Source organism: Paramisgurnus dabryanus, chromosome 14 (assembly GCF_030506205.2).
Source record: "Paramisgurnus dabryanus chromosome 14, PD_genome_1.1, whole genome shotgun sequence".
Taxonomy (NCBI): Eukaryota; Metazoa; Chordata; class Actinopteri; order Cypriniformes; family Cobitidae; genus Paramisgurnus; species Paramisgurnus dabryanus.
Window position 1 is genome coordinate 25,025,313 of NC_133350.1, and position 19,358 is coordinate 25,044,670.

General features: G+C 36.8%; 1 long non-coding RNA gene across 1 annotated transcript; it reads right to left on the reverse strand.

Moving 5' to 3' along the window:
- Positions 1 to 770: 770 nt before the first annotated feature.
- On the reverse strand, positions 771 to 18,856 carry LOC135719449 (uncharacterized). The gene is made up of 4 exons (XR_010521098.2): positions 18,768 to 18,856; positions 1,420 to 1,592; positions 1,162 to 1,268; positions 771 to 942 (listed from the first exon to the last, which is right to left on the reverse strand). It is a non-coding gene; the product is annotated as an uncharacterized lncRNA (long non-coding RNA).
- Positions 18,857 to 19,358: the final 502 nt, after the last annotated feature.

Below are 19,358 nucleotides of genomic sequence, written 5' to 3' on the forward strand. Positions count from 1 at the left end.
CTACACTCAAATCAATTACAATTACACTCAAGTCAAGGTGTAGACACATCTCAGCAATGATCATAAGAAATGAGAGTCATCTGAGGTCAAGTGTTGTTGGAAATGGTCTGAATACTTAAATGTGATAAAAATCTGTTTTTACTTTGTCAATATAGGATACTGAGTGTAGAGTAATAAGAAAAAGTTCAAATATTTTAGGTTTTAATCTCCCACAATAAAATTGAAAAAGGTAAGGGGGTCTGAATACTTTTCTGAAGTGCAATGTATATTTGCATTTAAACTGTGATTCATATCAAATGTCTTGATTAAGCAAATAAGCAAAGTTCACATTGAAACACAGGGCATGTTTGGACAGGTGATGCCTTTATTTTATTTAGTTGATCAATAAGGTACTTTTATAAACCGCTTTCTGACACATTGTCAACTATGGCATGTATTTCCGAAATAAACTACACATTAAATGTACTTTTACTGTATAAACGTTTTCATCCGACGCATGTGATACATGTCTGGATCCGAACTTTACTTCCGGTTTCGTTTTTTAATGGTCTGACTAGTTGCTAAACTGATATCTTGAACAAATGCCTCCTCGAAAATAACAAATATTTTGGTTTCCTAGGTAATCTATGTGTTGTTTATTTGCTTGTTATATAAATAAACTACGTTTAAAGAACTTTGTTGTTGTTTATTCTTAGCAAAGCTTACCGGAAGTTATGTGCGGACCGCGACAGCCGCTTGTTTATGTTGTTACTGCTGAAACGGTCTATAGGTGACAGTTTTAGACAAGAGCTTTTGTGTGTTTGTCAGATGTTCTTGAAGAGATCAGACTTGATGTAGTTTGTGTGAAGTCCATCAAGAAGTCCAATGCCGTTATTATGAATGAACCAACAAGGCACATTTTCTCCATTCTTCACATCCTGTCTGGAATCTTTTTTCAAGCCCCTGTTGAGACAGACATACATAAACTCATCCTGCATAATGTATATTTTGTGAAAATGTAACCTTAATATAATATTGATGAGTAAGATTATGTCAAAGATTGAAATCAAACTTTGATGGTCATAATCTCATTATTAGATTATGAAACTTTAGCCTGGATTTTATAGGCAGGGTCACAAATATTACTGTCAAATTTAACAGTGTATTCATATTTGCATTCACCTGGTAACTGTAAGCTTGTTTCCTTTTACAAACATGATGGCATCTTGTTTGCCAGGGTCTGTTCCTGGGATCAAGCCACTAACTTCAAAGTTCACACTGTGGTAAAACTGACCAGTGGGGTTAAATAAAAGTAAAAAAATTGTTATTTAAGTTCATGTCAGGTTACCTTCAAAGAACTATTAACTAAATGTGTTGAGAATCATTTTTACCACATTTTTATCTGAACATACACCTGAATATTTATCTATTTTCATTTACCGAGCAGGCCGTGGACACTTTTAGATAGGAGGTGGCTGTCCAGGGTTTAGAATCCAAGATAGTCTTGGTGATACGGATGATTCTGCCAAACTTTGTGCAGGATGATCAGAAACTTGACTGAGTCCCTCAAGGTCACCGTCAAACTTTGATCTTTCATTACCTTCAGATTAATGCTGGAAGATCAAACAGAAAATAATAAAAACATCTGTCATTATTTACTCACTTTCATATCGATCTAAACCTGAGTGCTGTTATTTTCTGTAAACCACAAAAGGAACCGATCTCAGAAATAAAGGTACAAAAGCTTTTACAAAGAGTGCCTATTAGTACCTCAAAGGTACACATTGGTACCAAATGTATGCATATCTGTTTAAAGAGTACTTGTTGGCGCACATTTAAGTCGTTTTGCACGCGTGTTTGCAACGTAATGTTTCCTCTTGGCTTAAAATAATTAAAGCATTTATAATTAACTTTCAAAAGTCCAAATATAAAATTTGGATATGCCAATCCATTTATTAACATAAATAAAAATAAATCACTTCTCAAAATAAACTTAAATCTCAACTTAAAGTTTTGCCTACAGCACGCCGTGTCTCACGGTCAAAAACCATGCACCTCGCTGTGCGCCACTCCTGCAATAATTAGTCCTCGTCTTAAGAAGACTAGCGCAGATCACAGCGCCATCTCATGACAACATGCAGAATGGCTCCAACACAACCGGACCATAATTGTTCATGGCACTTCAAGACATAACAATTATAAATCTTACATCTTACAATAAAAACAATAAACAAATAAATAAACCCCTCTTTGGTCTGTTTTTTACCTTTACATTGACTGTTCTACCAATAAACCTAATTTTGTCACTGGTCTTTCAATTATGTTGGTTTTGGTTTTGATTTGTACAGTTCTGACTATGCCTGATTTGTCTGGAAAGGATTTAATAATCCTACCAATCATCCAAGAATTTCGTGGTGCTGTAGCATCTGCAATTAAAACGATATCTCCTTCCATAAGATTACGTTTTGTTTTGTTCCACTTTTGTCTTTCCTGTAGAGTAACAAGATATCCTTTTGTCCACCTTTTTCAGACTAAATCTGAAAGATATTGAGCCTGTTTCCATCTTCGTCTTACGTACTGGTCCCTTTGATCAAACAGACCTGGAGGCCAAACTGGTTTCCTGTTCAAAGTAAGAAGGTGGTTAGGCGTCAATGGCTCTAGATCATTAGGATCCTCAGAAACTCTCGTAATTGGTCGGTCATTCAGAATTGCTTCGGCTTCGCATAAGACTGTGACTAAGGTTTCCTCAGTTAAAGCCTGTTGATGTAAAACAGATACTAAGACCTTCCTGACCAGTCTAATCATGCTTTCCCAGGCACCGCCATGATGTGATGCTGTAGGTGGGTTGAACGTCCACTTGATATTGTCATGTATTAAAGCTTTCTCAATTGATCCGTTGTTTAACTCTGCAATTGCTCTTTTTAGCTCCTTCTCTGCTTCTGTGAAATTTGTGCCATTGTCGGATCGAAAGTGTGCTACGGGTCCTCTTCGGCATACAGATGTGGCCTTTAAAAACGCGCGTTTTCTCCCGCGGCATTCGCCAAATCGTCTCGCGGAGTCACGCAGAATTCTGCAAGTGTTTTCGGGGGGGCTACTTTCCCTTTTCCCTTAATGTGTTTCGCTTCACAGAAAATCCACCAGGTGGCGCATAAAAAACTACATTTTTATATGCGTTGTCATTGCGGTTGTTTCCAGAAGTTAATAAGGGCATTGCTGAATATTTAATATTTCTATTAAAACAGCAAAGTGACGTCAACCCCTTCTTGCCAGCATAACAGCGCATACATTTATTAAGATGACTGTACGTGCAATGGGCATTTATACTAAGTGCAACAAAGAATTTAGTGTGAGCCTAATACCCTTAACTCTATTTACAATGAATATCTTAATTATTTGTGTTGTCGAATTTTGACACCGTTTCATTGTTTGTTTATAATATTAATAATTATGTCCGTTTTTCTAAAAGTATTACTATTTTAAAGAGATTCATGTGGTATAAAAATACATGTTTTAAAGTTAAAAATGTTGTAAAAATATATTAGTATTATTGTTCTTAATATATTAAGAACAATAATATGACACATGTATATTGCGCTAAAATGCTATACATATGGAAAGAGGAATTCTTCTCAACCACCACCAATAAAGTTAAAAAAATATTCTTTAGAAAAATAGCGTTTAAACCCACGCAGAGCGAACAAGAAAACATGGGCCTATGCTTACATACTGTACAGTGGGCATATGATATCTTTATTTAGTTTTACATATTTAAAACTTTAATAATACCTTTCTTGCGCATATAGGCAGTCAGTGTTATGATTTTTTTTTATCCTTTCAGCCGTTATTCATAACAATAAACAGATTTCCTTATTGAAAGAAAAACGTAGAAAATGTTATTATGGGTATAGTTGATGCAAATAAAGTGTGCAGTATACAAAAAATGCAAACAAATTATTTCTAAAAGTGGCAAGATTTTAAAAAGATAAAGGTGGTATAAAGAAAGACATGAGAAAAGTAGAGGTATGCAAAAGAGCACAGTTTAGTTATTGTTAATTAAAGCGGTTTTATACACCTTTGTTTGAATTGACAAGCATTTTATTCGCCACTTTCAACACATTTTGTGATTCATTTACTGATTTATTACAGAAAATTGTTGTCAGAAGCAAAGCTATTGTACAAAGCATCTTTATATGTATGTTTTAAAGTTAAAAATGTTGTAAAAAATATATTAGTATTCTTTAATTTAAGAATAACAATATGATACATTTATATTGCGCTAAAATGCAATATACATTATTCTGCAAGCAATATAAATTATTCTCAACCACCACCAATAAAGTGTAAACATTATTCTTTAGAAAAAAAACGGCGTTTAAACCCGTGTTGCGTGGAGCGAACAAGAAAACATATGCTTACATGCTTATTCGGCATATGATATCTTTTTTATTTAGTTTTACAGTTTTAAAAGTGGCAAAAAAGTTCTTAAAATCTAATGAATACTGGTTTTGTAAAATGTATATAACTGCAGATGCGTGCGTGGGATCCGGGCAGGTATCATTTTCCTCCAGACCTTGACGCATGGTCGCGGGAAGGCGAGAAATATATTTTTTTTAGGTTAAAATATTTTGCACAATTGATATATTACTTATGAATATTTTAGGAAATTATTTTTGACACACGTAGGTTATTACGTGTATTTTGGATTTTAATTTCATTACTGTGCCTATCCGTGGCCTCATCCGAGCGCACTTTCTCCGCCTTGCATCTTTTGAAGACATTGGTATGCAGCACCATGACCCAGAAAAGACTCACACACCTTTCCCTGATGCATGCCCACACAGAAATACTGAACTCCCTGGATATTTGTCCTCTAGCTCATGAGAGACTTTGGAATCTCTATACAACCGGCGCAATTCGCGAGGCGAGTTTTTTCTGTTCGAGTAAAGAGCGCGTTGATAATATGCGTATTAACGGAATGACAACGCGGGTTTGTTTATTACATGGATGCGCAGCAGCACAAAAACGCTTTTTAATATGAAAAATTAAAGGATTAAAATGTAACAGATTATTATTGAGTCTCTTGGACATAAATGATGACCAATTATGAGACGTTAGAAGGCGCAAAGAGCTGCTTCATCTGTAGCTAAGTAAATAAATGCTTTGCTTTAAACAAATGCATCTACTTTTAAATGTTTTTTTTTAAATGCTACCCAACGGATTTATTGTATATAATGACTCTGCACCTGTAGATATGGTGAGATGAGAAAACATTTTAAGTAATGCTTTAAAAAAAAACATTTCGCTGTCCAAGTGCTGAAATGGCTCTCCACACGTTTGTAAATTCTTTATCTTTTGTTTGTAACAAATAAAGTATTTTTACAGTACAAACCTTATGTAAAGCCTATTCTAAAAATGTAATTATACACCATGTTTTTCTTATTAAAAGTATACAATATCAGAACTAAACCAATTATTATTTTTGTTCAAATTATGAATTATTTATATGTTTAAAAAAGACAGTAATAGTACTATTTAGTAAAAAAAGATCTATATAAAAATATACTAGGTATGTTAATGTAAGAATATTTTACATCTGTTAATCGACGTGTGATCTTAACTTAAAAACGAAAGTAAAATATGTTCGTCCGCATGGACATTGAAAACTGTGAAGTTTAATTAATATTATATGTTGTTATAATATTATATGTTGTATGTAAATTGTAACGAAAGTAATTCCCCCTGGGATAAGTATTTTTGCTTCTGATTAATAGCGCATATTCATCTGAGAACTGATGATGTCTGTGTTTCAGACCCTGGCTGTGTGCCCTGAAGTGTATATGACAATAAAGTAGTAAATCTCAATGTATTTATTTTTAAAATGTATTTTAAATAGGCCTATAGGCTCATAGGTTTTTTGGTTAAAAAAATTCACAGCACCCCCTGTTCAAAATGACTTCCAGCGGCCCTGCCTTGACGCTTTGTGTGTTCGACTTTAAATGGTGCGGCGCTGACTGGTCGGCGTATGACATCAGAGTACCGCGAGAGCAAAGGTAAAGTCGGACCATTTGTAACATTTCGACTTGCTCTCGCGGTACTTTGATGTCTTAGTTGCCGAACTGTCTGCGCAGCGCCACATAGAAACGCCCTTTGACTCTTTAAGGCAAAGTACCAGCAACATGAGAAGTGGTGGCACGCAAAAGAAAGTGAAGGTACGCAGTACGCTAAAATATAAAGTGTCTGTACTGCGAGCACTGGTTTAGTTATTTACATCGTGTGTTGCTCTTTCACCATTGTGCACCCGCGCACTCGCTCTGTAGTTTGTAGCTCGCGCTCCGGCTTCGATAAACAATGCCCGTTTCTCAATACCAAGTAGGGGAGAGTGGGGCAAAGTGAGCCAGTGGGTAAGTTGACCCACCCCCTTTATCTAGGCAACCATACAGATTTGTAGCCGTGTGACCACAAATACAGGTAGCAACCATAATTTATATTTGGCTATGTTAAAGAGAAGGACAAATTAAAGAGTTATGATTAAAGTATGATTTAAAAAAAAAAAACAGTTTTTATCCTATCAAAGTAAAATGTATACATACCAGGTATAATGGCTGTTATGTCAAAGTAGATTTATCCAGGTCTAAATATTTATACCATACATATTGGTGATAGGCTAATGTATAAAACCATGTGAATGATTTAGCTAAAGATTAGCCTGAATTACTAAGCTAGGCAGTTTTCCAAAACGGTGGCTGTGGGGCAAAGTGAACCAGATGGGGTAAACTGAACCAGGGGTTCAACCCCACCATGAGGCACTGTAACCATTGAACATGTTTCATAACAAAAAGAGCCTAGGTTATATCAACATATGTCAAATTAAGTTACCTGATATCCACTTAATTTTATAAGTTATAAACATTCATTTAAAATAACATACAGCGTATGTATTAGGCCTATTTGCTTAAATAGCATTTTAACAAAGAAACTGCAAGGGTTGAAATTAAAACCCAACGCGCTGGTGAAAACTGGATAAACCGGTTTTCTTTTGATTCCCTGATGATGAGGTGATCGATTAGCATTGGGGGTTGGCAAAGAATTGGCAGACCTAGGGGTGGGTGGTTTTTAATTTCTTGACTCTGTGTCACTGGTAGCTGCTAAAACAAGCAGCTAAACCATGTACAATTAATTACATTTTGGAATTAACTTCCTTCATGTCTTTTTATTTATACACTGTAAAAAATATTTTCTGAATTTTTAAGTAGTTAGCATTAAATATGTTTACAAACAATTGGTTTACAAACTCTGGGATGTTTGTGATTATCATCATTCAGAAAAGTGGTGCTTGTGTTTAGACTTGTGTTTTACGTGATTAAATCATGAAGATTACATTAGTTTCTTTTCAGTGTAGAACAGTTTGTAATCAAAATGCAAAAATATAGTATATTTATAAACATCGCTGAAACAAAGAGTGAATTAAAATTAAAAAAGTAATAAAGTTAAAGCTGCTGATAATTTTGTTTATATTTACTAGCCTTTTCTGAGTGAAAAATGTTTAGATTTTGTTAAGTAGCCTAAATCCTACTCCAATTTATTTCAGTGTGGGTTTCTCATTTTTATCAGCTTTCTTTTGCTTTTCAAAGGGCCGTCTACCTTTGCTACCGCCAGTGCTTTAATGTGGGCCGGTAGGCGCCAGTACTCAGTACCGCCACTTCCAAATATAGCTCTTGCGTACCACCACCTCTCCCTGCGCCCAGAACGTACTTCTAGCGTACCAGAACGCTCATTTGCACATCTGTTTAAATCAGAGGCTTAATTTAATCCTTTGGCTGCGCTGCCGCTTTTCAAAGCGCCCTTCACAATGCAAGCTACCTAATTCGTCCCACCGAGAGCAGAGACTACATTACCCATACACCTTTGAGTTTTACAAGTTAAAAGCGCATGCGTAGCTTTTGCTGCTGTCAATAGGCTTGTTCGACTTCATGCGGCGCCCCGAGAATCGACAGCCGGAAGACGTCACAGTATCGCGAGAGCGAGGCGAAATATGATTTCTTGAATCATTTTCGCGGTACTCTGACGTCATCCGGCTGTCGGTTCTTGTGGCGCCGCATGAAGTCGAACAAGCATAGTGTTAACAACGTGGTTTGGAGAGGTGTGTGAAACGCGCAACCATAGCTGCTCTGTTAAAATGAAAATACAATGAATACTTAATATGCCCTCCTGGTTTTAGACTCTGAGGAGTAAAAGAACAAGGCCAGAATCAGAGGACTCTCGCTGGCTGACATCCCACCAAGCCAGAATGATATCGCTGCAGGTACCCTTTTGTAGGTACTACGTGACAATCTCTGCTGTCGCGGCTGTCAGCTTGGTTCCCCTCGACGCAACTTCGGATTTCCTCAGACGATGTGCAGTGTAAAAACATTATTGAAATTGTATTATACATACTTGCTAAACTACAAGTGAACAAAATTTCAATGAATTTGAACGACGTGCACAGGAGTTTTATCACCCGCAAAATGGAAAACAATGGGACAAAATAAAGTGATGACTTTCGAGTTTCAAATGGCCAATATTTTGTTATTCTTGAACCCATAGACATGGTCTTGGTGTCCAGAGAGTATCTTTGCCCGACAGCGACAATATGTTATTAAAAAATAAATTACATCATTATGGATAAATGAGTGCTTGCAGAATATATTTGAGAATGCTTATCAGTACTTTTTTGTTTCTTTAACTTTAAAGATGAATATTCTTCTTTAGAGATGGGCAATTTTCAGCAATAGCACATTATATTCAACATTTTGAGCTCATAAAAAAGATTTTTCGCTTATTTAAATGATTTTTTTTATGTTTTTATGCACGTTTAGTTTTGGTGCAATTTCATCAAAAGCTTATAATTAGGAAATACACACAACACGCTTAACGTATATTTTATATATCTTAAAAATGTTGTAAAAATTGCGTATTCTTATATAATAAGAATAACAATATGATACATTTATATTGCGCTCAAAATGATTTAGAAATGGAAAATGGAATTGTTCTCAACTGAGTGCTTGCAGAATATATAGGCTATATTTGAGAATGCTTGTCAGTACTTTTTTGTTTCTTCAACTTTAAAGATGAATATTCTCCTTTAGAGATGGGCAATTTTCAGCAATAGCACATTATATTCAACATTTTGAGCTCATAAAAAAGATTTTTCGCTTATTTAAATTGCTTTTTTATGTTTTTATGCACGTTTAGTTTTGGTGCAATTTCATCAAAAGCTTGTAATTAGGAAATTCACACAACATAACGTATATTTTCCATATGTTAAAAATGTTGTAAAAATTGCGTATTCTTATATAATAAGAATAAAAATATGATATATTTATATTGCGCTCAAAATGATTTAGAAATGGAAAAAGGAATTCTTCTCAACTACCACCAATAAAGTTTTAAAATTCTTCTTTAGAAAAACGGCATTTAAACCCACGTGCACCGAACAAGAAAACGTATGCTTACATACAGTCCATGTATGATATATTTTTTATTTAGTTTTACATATTTTTATTTATATGCATTTAATAATAGTCTACCGTAAGGTCATAATGTACACACTGTTAAAAATGATTCAGTGGCTTTGTAAATATCTCTAAAATAAATGATTAAAGTAACTTAATAAAATCTCTTAATGCAGTTATGCGATTTTTTTAGTTGGAAAATAAATTACTTAAAATAGAACAGATATTTTGTGTAAAATGTACATATATTATTTGATGTATACGCCTTAATAATATAAGTATTACATTTACAGATTATTTTAGTCAATATATTTAAAAAGGTCAGAGTAATATATTTAAGTTTTTTAAACTGTAATAATTGCATATTTCAAATTATTATTATTTCTATTTGACATCAAAAATGTGTAAGTTTTACGCCTAACTTGAAGTATGAATTACTTATATTTTCACATTGATATTATTTGAGTAAATGTAGGCAAAAAATAAATTAATAATAAGTAGAAAAAATGTCAATTTTAAACAATCACATAGCCAACGGTTTTTAATCAGCAACAAAGAAACTGCACATTTTGCCGATGACAAACACCTCAGAAACTCCTCCAATTTATGAATATTTACACTCACAATATGATTTTATTTCCTTAGTACAAAAGTATAACATATTATACAAATTCTCAGTGAAATGTATTAAACACCAATGCATACTTTTTATCGTGTTTCATACCATGTAAAGGGAAACATGATAATATAAAAAGTAGCCTACTGTTCAGTAATGCAGAAAAGCGCACCGTACATGTTAAAGCTATTAAAACGTTCAGATGCAAAAATGAACTAAATGTAAAATTAGATAAACTAGTTAATGATATTGCGTAAATGCGCTCGGTCTCTTCAAAGGTCTTCGCGAATTATTTTGTTATTAGACTCGATTATCATACATCACGTCTCTTCTACTGTAAGTACACGGAAAAAATAAGACAAATGATGCGCGTTTGAGTCCGATTTTTATGAAGAATATGTGACTGTTTATGTAACTGGCAAAAGAAAACTTCGCCAACAAAATGTTTGCCAAAAAGCATGCATTTGTATGACATCAAAGTCTATCGCCTAAACATTGATAATCCGTGTCATGTTACTTCAATATCATACAGTATACGCTAAGCATGAAGTCGAGCACACACATTGTCGTCAGTATGGCCTACATGAAACACGCCTGCCCTCTACAGGTTTTTATATTTCCTGCGTCCCCCACCGAACTCCCCTTCTGCGGGATCTCGCAGAATTTCGGAAGTCTCCGCGGCATTCTGCTCTCAGAAACGCGCATTTTTAAAGGCCACATCTGTATGAATCGACGAATAGCACTGATGCAAGAGTCTGTGTCTAATGAGTGTGCCACTTCTAAATGCACTGCTCGACTAGCCATGCACTTAAAGATAACCCCATAACGCTTCACATAAGAACGTCCTTGTTTTACCTCTATGGGGCCAAAATAGTCTACTCCTACATTGGTAAATGGAGGTAAGTCTGGAGTAATCCTTTATTCGGGAAGATCAGCCATTTTTTTGATCACACATTTTTCCTTTGTGACGTTTGCAAAAAGCACAACTTTACAAGATTTTCCTTGCTGCTGCATTAGCATGTCTGACCCAAAACTTTTCTCTCAGCTTGGAGAGGATGTAATCCCCCACCATGCCTTGTTTGTTTAGGAACATTTTTAAGAATTAACATGGAGATGCACTGATCTTTACACAGGATGACTGGGTGTTTGCTCTCTTTGGGCATTGCAGTCCTGGACAATCTTCCACCTACTCTTAACAGTCCATCCTCTAGAACAGGATTTAGCTTGTAGATAGGACTACACCTTTTTATGGGTTTTCCTGTCTTTATTGCACAAATTTCTTTGTCAAATCTTTCCCTTTGACAGAACTGAAGGATAGCATTTTCTGCTGCTACTAGATCCTCAGTTGATACACTGTGTCGTCCCAATGACTTTCTGGCTTCCAACATTTTCATGTCAACATAAGAAAGATCAGCCTTTTCAACCTTCACAAGTTGCTTCCTTCTTTGACTCAACTCCAATAGAGTCTTTTTGACCTTAAGTAACCATGCAACTGCAACCTTCAACCTCTTCCAGTCAGAGAAATATGTGATGAGTTGATTGGTTGCTTTATCCTCTTGAACAGTTATTGTGTTTGTAGAGATTTCCAGTTTGACCTCTGGATCATCCTCTTCCAATGTGGACTCTACTTCATACTGTAACCATGTTTCTCTTGCGTTCCACAGAAATCTGGACCTGATAGCCACGTTCTGCTGTTCAGAAGCTTATGGACTGTCAGTCCTCTAGATGCGTCATCTGCAGGATTTTGTTTTGTGTGGACATACTGCCATTGTGCTGTGTCTGAAGCTTCCCTAATGATAGTTATTCTGTTGGCAACAAATGTTCGAAATCTTTTGTTTTCATTGCTGATGTACTTCAAGACTGTACTACTATCAGTCCAGAAACAGGATCTTGGCAAAGAAAACTGTAACTCTGATTTTACCATATTGTCCACCCGAACAGCCAAAACAGCAGCAGTGAGTTCCAATCGAGGAATGGTTACCGATTTAAGAGGTGCTACTCTGGCTTTTCCGAGAAGAAAAGAGACATGTACATGACCTTCTTTGTTCCGTAACCTCAGGTATGTTACCGTGCCATATCCCCTTTCGCTGGCATCAGCAAAGTGGTGCAACTCGGCATGGACTGGTATTCCAAAGTCATATGGTTTCAAGCACCTACTCACTCTGAACTCTGAGATCTCTTTCAGGTCAGTCAACCAATTTATCCATTGTTGTTTTAAGACTTGTGGAATTTCTTCATCCCAGCTATAGTTCATTCTGCACAACTCCTGTAAAATGTGCTTGGCTGGAAGAAGGACTGGTGCAAGGTACCCTAAAGGATCGTACACTGAACTAATAACTGACAGAATCCCTTGTCTTGTTTGCATACGTTCTTTGCAGTTCATATGAAAGTTAAATTTGTCATTTTCCATACACCAATGTAGCCCCAGTGCCCTTTCTACCGGGAGTTGGTCTATGTCCAAATTGAGTTCACTCACACTTTTAGAGTGTTCTTTCTCAGGAATTGTTTGAAGGACTTTGCGACAATTACTGACCCATTGTGTAAGATGAAAACCTCCCTTTTTGCAAAGGTCAGTCTTTCTGCACAGATGGTGAGCTCTTCAGACAGTCGTCCACATAGAAATTTCTATGTACAGTGTCAATTACTTCGTCCAAATAACTACTCCGATTATCATCTGCAGTCTTCCTTAAAGCATAACATGCACAACTAGGCGACGACACTGCTCCAAAGTGATGTACAGTCATTCTGTACTCTTGAACTTGCAGACTCAGATCTCCATTAGGCCACCACAGGAACCTTAGAAAGTCTTTGTCTTCCTCAGCCACTTTGACTTGACAAAACATAGACTTCACATCAGACATAAAAGCAACTGGTTCTTGTCTGAATCGTAAAAACACTCCTATTAAGGAACTTGTGAGGTTCGGACCCTGCTGAAGTTGATCGTTTAAAGAAGTCCCTTTAAACTTAGCTCCACAGTTGAAGACAACTCGCAACTTGCCTTTGCGTGGATGATATACTCCATGATGAGGAATATAGAACAGGTTATCTTCTCCACAACGCAACTCATCCTGCGGTACTATTTCAGCATAGCCACTGCTAATTACATTCTCCAGAAAACTGGCATATTCTTGGTAAACTTCTCATTTCTTTCCAATTTCCTTCTTAATCCAACTTTGGTACTGCTTCTCCAATAGCAGCTGAAGTGATTCCACAGATAATCTGTTTACAGCAGCACTATGACAGCAATTGTCATTCATGTTGTTTTTGCAATCCTTTCCTAAGCCATTGACCACCCACCCTAATAGGGTTTTAACGGCATAAGGACCCTCACCTTGGCTATTCACAATTTCCCATGGTTCCAGCAATTTTGAAGCATTAGTACCTATGAATATCTCCACATTAGCATCAATTTCAGGGATTTCAATGTGCTCAAGGTAAGGCCACTGTGTAAAATCTTCTGGCTTTATGATATTTGCTGTATTTACTGGCATCCATTCTGTGTGTAAACATTTGGAAGACTGTAAAACCTTGTTCCATTAAGGCTAGCTATTTCAAGTCCATTCACAATGTATGTTGCAGACCTGCAAACTCCTCAGAGTAAAAAAGGTGACAGTGTCGCACGCACGGGGGGGGGGGGGGGGGGGGGCTTAGGGTTACCCCAGCTCTATATTTTTGTGATTTTAATATGATTCTGAGCGTGACTTAACAAAAATCAGCATACTTTAACCAAAAAACATTGTTAAAACATCCTTGAAGCTTAAAGTGAATGACACATTTAATATTTTACAAATGTTTTTATTTACAACTCACGGAAACGCCTGGAGGTGTTGTGAAGCATGACACTGAAATAAAAAACAACAAGAGACAGACAGAAATGAAAAAAACATAATTTTGCTGATGTTCGTAAAAGCTTCGTGCGACAGAGCCACTTTGTCCTCAGCCGGCGTCTGTGCAAGGTTGACGATGACGGGCCATTGTGAATGGCAGTGAGTGCTCCACCAAAGTGCCCAGAACCATTGGCTGAAAGTAAATTAAAATCATTAAAATATAACCTTGCAAACTATCATACATAGGACTAATATGATAAAACAACGTGTCTCCATACTGTATGGCTGATATGCAGTGAATATCAAAATACATTTCTGTTCAATAATTATAATAATAATGCATTTTATATGTAGGGCTCCTTACATTGAATAAACAATCTCAAAGTGCTAGTGTTCATAATGTAAATTCAACTAACAATACAATGTAAAGATTTCATTGACAGACTTTGATGCAAAATGTAGCCCTTTATTATACAGAAATTGGCTGTTGGTGTATTATCCTAGGACAACACGCTCGCCAGATTGTTTTATCTAAACAGCCCTATGTTGTTAAAAATGACTGTTTACCAGGTATACAGCCACCAGGAATGAATGGGGCTTGGCTAATTCCTAAAACATTCACAACGCGATGTAGAAAGATTAAGTGCATACATTGAAAAAAGATATGTATGTATTAATTAGTCTAAGTTGAGGTAAAAACATAGGAAAATGTTAAAAAAGGGTGGGTTTTCCTTTAACATTACTCTCGCATCAGCTGTTGTGTAAACAGTCACATTTATCCACACCACGACCGACTGCCTGCGCAAGCGCGCACCACAGCCACCATAATGAATAAGTTACTCAGGGTAACGTTAGCTCAGAATTCGATTAGTAGCCGTATATCTCGGAACTCCGGGCAGAACACCCGGGTAACGATAAGCCTAGCTAACAATCGTCCTGCTAAGTTAGCTAACATTAGTCATTTTGCTCGAAGCATAGGCAAACTTTATGCAAGGTCTACGTTTGTGCATTACTCGGCGTTGACTCGTTCCTAAAAATACAATATAAGCGGTAGCTAACGCTAATTAAATCAAGCAAACAAATAGTTGTCGTTTTTGGTACAAAAAAGTTGACTTACCTCAAATAAGATGGTTCCTTCACGTTAAAAGTGTCCATCAGACTCGCGTGGTAGAGGTGTGTCTCTCATCCAAAGGACCGCGCTGTCTTCAAGATTCTGAAGGAAGTGCTAAGATTCCGATTGGCCCAGAGGAAAGCATGCTAAGATTCCGATTGGCCCAGAGAAATGTCAAGTATAAGAATTATCCAATAATGTTTGGCAATTCTAGCCCGCATTGCATTCAGATAAAGGGCAGCCTTCCGACCCCCCCCCCCCACACACACACACACACCTCAAAAAAACTCTCCGGTTCTATGCGATTCACGTGAATGACCCAATTGACCAAGAAAACGGCGATTGTCGCCGAAAAGCGACAAGTTTGCAGGTCTGATGTTGACACTGATGTCTTTGGGCTCATTGTAAACAAACATATTTTTGACTTCGTCCCAATGAGATTAAGCCTACGCATAAGAGCTTCAGAACAGAATGTGGATGTTGAACCATTGTCCAGAAATGCATAGGTCTGAATCACCTTATTGCCTTTTTGTGCTTTGACCTGAACTGGCAGGATGGAGAGCATACCATTGCTACCTGCCCCGGTCTGGCTCCCAAATGTCTGAGCTGACACAAGCTTATGGTTTACAGCTGGTTTGGATTCATTGGGGTAGATACCGCTGATGTTCATTGATTTGTCAACTTGTTTAATGTGAATGTGTAAAGCATTTTTCACAGATTTTATGCTTATCGCAATTTTTGCTCAAATGCCCAGTGTTGAGACACCCAAAGCATACTCCTTTTTCCTTTAAGAAGTTGATCTTTTCACGATGTTTGTTTTTGGCAAATCTTTGACATTCATTCAGACTGTGATCTTGTAAACAGAATAAACAATTGATGCTGATGTTGCTGTCCTTCTGTTTACCTTCTTGTGTGTCTTTGTCTTGTACTTTGTTAAGAGCATAGATGTTTGTAGCAAAGTTGTCTCGCTTCTTGTATACACATCCCTTTTAACCTGTCTTTCTCTTTCAGTAGTTTGGATATCCCCAAAAATAGGATCAGACAAGATTTTGACTTGATATTCCACAAAATGTCAAACGTTATTGAAGTTAGGTCTGCGTTTGTGTCTCTCTCGAATATCACATGCACAACCTCTAAATTTTTCCCTCAATTTAAAAGGAAGTTTTGAAACAATGATTTTGAGATTGGCAGACATGTCCAGCTCTTTCATTTTCTCTAAATCTGACATTGCATTACTGCATCCGTGTAAAAATAATGCATAGTCCTGTAATAATGAAACACTTTCAGCCTTTACCACAGGCCAGTTGAGAACCTTTTCCATATATGCTGCCGTGATCTTTGTTTCATTACCGAAGTGTTTCTGTAGGAGGTCTTTAGCGGTTTCAAAACCTCTCTCCGCACTCATACTGTATGTAAACAACTTTGTACAAGGTCGTGTGGGCGCCCTCTGGTGTATCTTTCCAGAAAATACATGCATTCACCTTTAGATGCAGCTTTCTCCTCCACACAGTGCCTAAAAGCTTGCATAAACATTTTGAACTTCAGTGGATCACCTTCAAAAACAGGCACATGTCTTGGTGGCAGTTGGCTGGCTCTGTGTTGTTGTATGAGCAGCTCAGATATTTCATTTTGCCTTTGCGGAATCCGTTGTGTAGAATTGTCATTCACTGCATGCGCAACATGGTAGCTTTTCCACACATTGGCAAAACTCGTTCACACTTAAAAGCTTTGCTTTGAACCAGATTTCATGCTTTTCCTTTTCATCCACAGGTAGCAACTCAAGCAGATGGTTATGTGCAACTTTAGCATCGTTAATCAAGGCTTGATATTTGCTGAAGCTACCTTTAATTTCAGTTTCATATCCAGACTCACGCATTAAACCTTGAACAGTTTCTTTGATATTTGCTTTGAACCAGATTTCATGCTTTTCCTTTTCATCCACAGGTAGCAACTCAAGCAGATGGTTATGTGCAACTTTAGCATCGTTAATCAAGGCTTGATATTTGCTGAAGCTACCTTTAATTTCAGTTTCATATCCAGACTCACGCATTAAACCTTGAACAGTTTCTTTGATATTAGCAGCTTTACTTAATTTGGATTTTCTCAGTGTTTCTAAGTCACTTATTTTAGAAAGCAGTGCTTTTGGTGTAAGTTTTATAGACCTTTTTCTCACAGAGGCTTCTTCCTCATTAACATTTTTTAAGTCAGCTGACACCTCATGAGTTACCTCACTACATTATTGATTTTCATTCATTTTAATTCGTTTTTAAATCAACTACCCAGAATACAACATCATTTTAAAACCTCATGAACCCAGAATGTCATTTCAAAGCATCATGAACCCAGAAAACAACATTTTTAAAACATCATGAAAAGGAGCATCAGATTCATAAATAAAGCATAAACACATTAATTGTCTTTTGTAAACTCTTTGTCCAAAATGTCTCTTATTTCAGTCTTTGTTTACTTTAAACCAAATGTCAATGTATTGTGTTCTCTTGTCACACTTGCGGTTTACACTTTAATGTTGGCTTTTAACTCGATTTAGTGGTTCCAGGTCCAACAGAACTTTCCTTCATTTGGTGACGTAGTGTATGCATTGAAGTGTCCAATCCTCACTGTCCAATGTGAGACCACTCACTAACCTCGGTCTTTATCGCATCCGTCCGAGCCGGATCGCCACACTATTCAGGCAAAGCGTTTAATGCCGACCTCCGTTACCGTCACCGATCACCGTCCATCCTCACTGATCACCGCCCGTCTGGCTGCTTCCTCATACAGAGGTGGTTTTTGACTAATTGTTGGCGCACATTTAAGCCGTTTTGCACGCGTGTTTGCGACGTAATGTTTCCTCTTGGCTTAAAATAATTAAAGCAATTATAATAAACTTTCAAAAGTCCAAAAATAAAATTTGGATATGCCCATCTATTTATTAACATAAATAAAAATAAATCACTTCTCAAAATAAACTTAAATCTCAACTTAAAGTTTTGCCTACAGCACGCCGTGTCCCACGGTCAAAAACCATGCACCTCGCTGTGCGCCACACCTGCAATAATTAGTCCTCGTCTTACGAAGACTAGTGGCAGATCACAGCGCCAACTCATGACAACATGCAGAATGGCTCCAACAGTACTGTCACAGTGACATCTTTTGTACCATTATGTATTGCTGAAACATGTTACAAAGACTGTAAACTATATGGTACTGAAATGTGGAGTTGAACTGTTTTTTTTTCATATTTCTGTGCTGGGGATTATTTGGGCGGGGTTAAAACAGTGGCTCGATAATGCACTGGGGCCACTGAGCATGCCCCCCCCAGGGGCGGATCTACCAGGAAGGCAACTGCCATCCTAAGATAAAGCATTCCCACCCCAGCACTGGTATCCCAATGTATAAAATATGAGACAAGTAGCTGTAAATTATGACTAGAAAACACGTCTTTCTATTACCGCTTAACAACGACTCTCATGAACTGCTTCGTTTTAGTGAATCAAACACCTTCAATGCAAACATCCTGATCACAAACACATGACTCTATCCGGCTCTTTAACAAATTGAAGCATATGTATTAGCTTGCGTTTTCTGGACTTTTGAACTTTGAAGTGACATCACGTGACAATGATGCATTTGACGATGTTTGTTGATTATGTCGAGCATCACCTCAACAAAGGTACTAAATAACTATCATATTTTACAAATAAATGTTGAATCAAATGTTGAATCAGGTTCCCACTCACCTTGTTAGTGTTTGTGTATATATACCCTGTCTGTTCATTTCTTGTCACGGAGTCCTTGTTTTATGTCACACTGCCTTTCTGCATTCTTGTTTATTTAATGTTCTGGATTGTTTAACGTGTATGACCTTTTGCCTGGCTGGATTATGATTACGGATTACCCAAATTAAACTGCTTTTGGATCTTACCTCTTTTGTGTGTGTGCGTGTGTATCGTGATAGAGGCAGATCTGAACAATATTAACAGATTCATGAATTGAGGGTCACAATGAAACTAAACTTTTTTTCAGAAAAAATAAAACTTCATTGGTTTGTGACTAGTAAACGTGACTTTCTAGAAAGTGAGATCATGAACTTCAGACTCTCATCACTGATCCTGCTGTTACACATTCAAGGTATAAAAATTATTTTCCTTCACTTATTCATAAAAAAGAGAATTACGTCCACTGATTGTGTATCGTTGTGAAATGATTGTTCAAAAACTGATCCTCCATACGTAATAAAGCATATAAAGCATTATGCTTTTAATGGTCACAATGTGAAAGTTTATATGAATTAAAATGCAACAATCAAGTAATCATAATTTTTTATAATT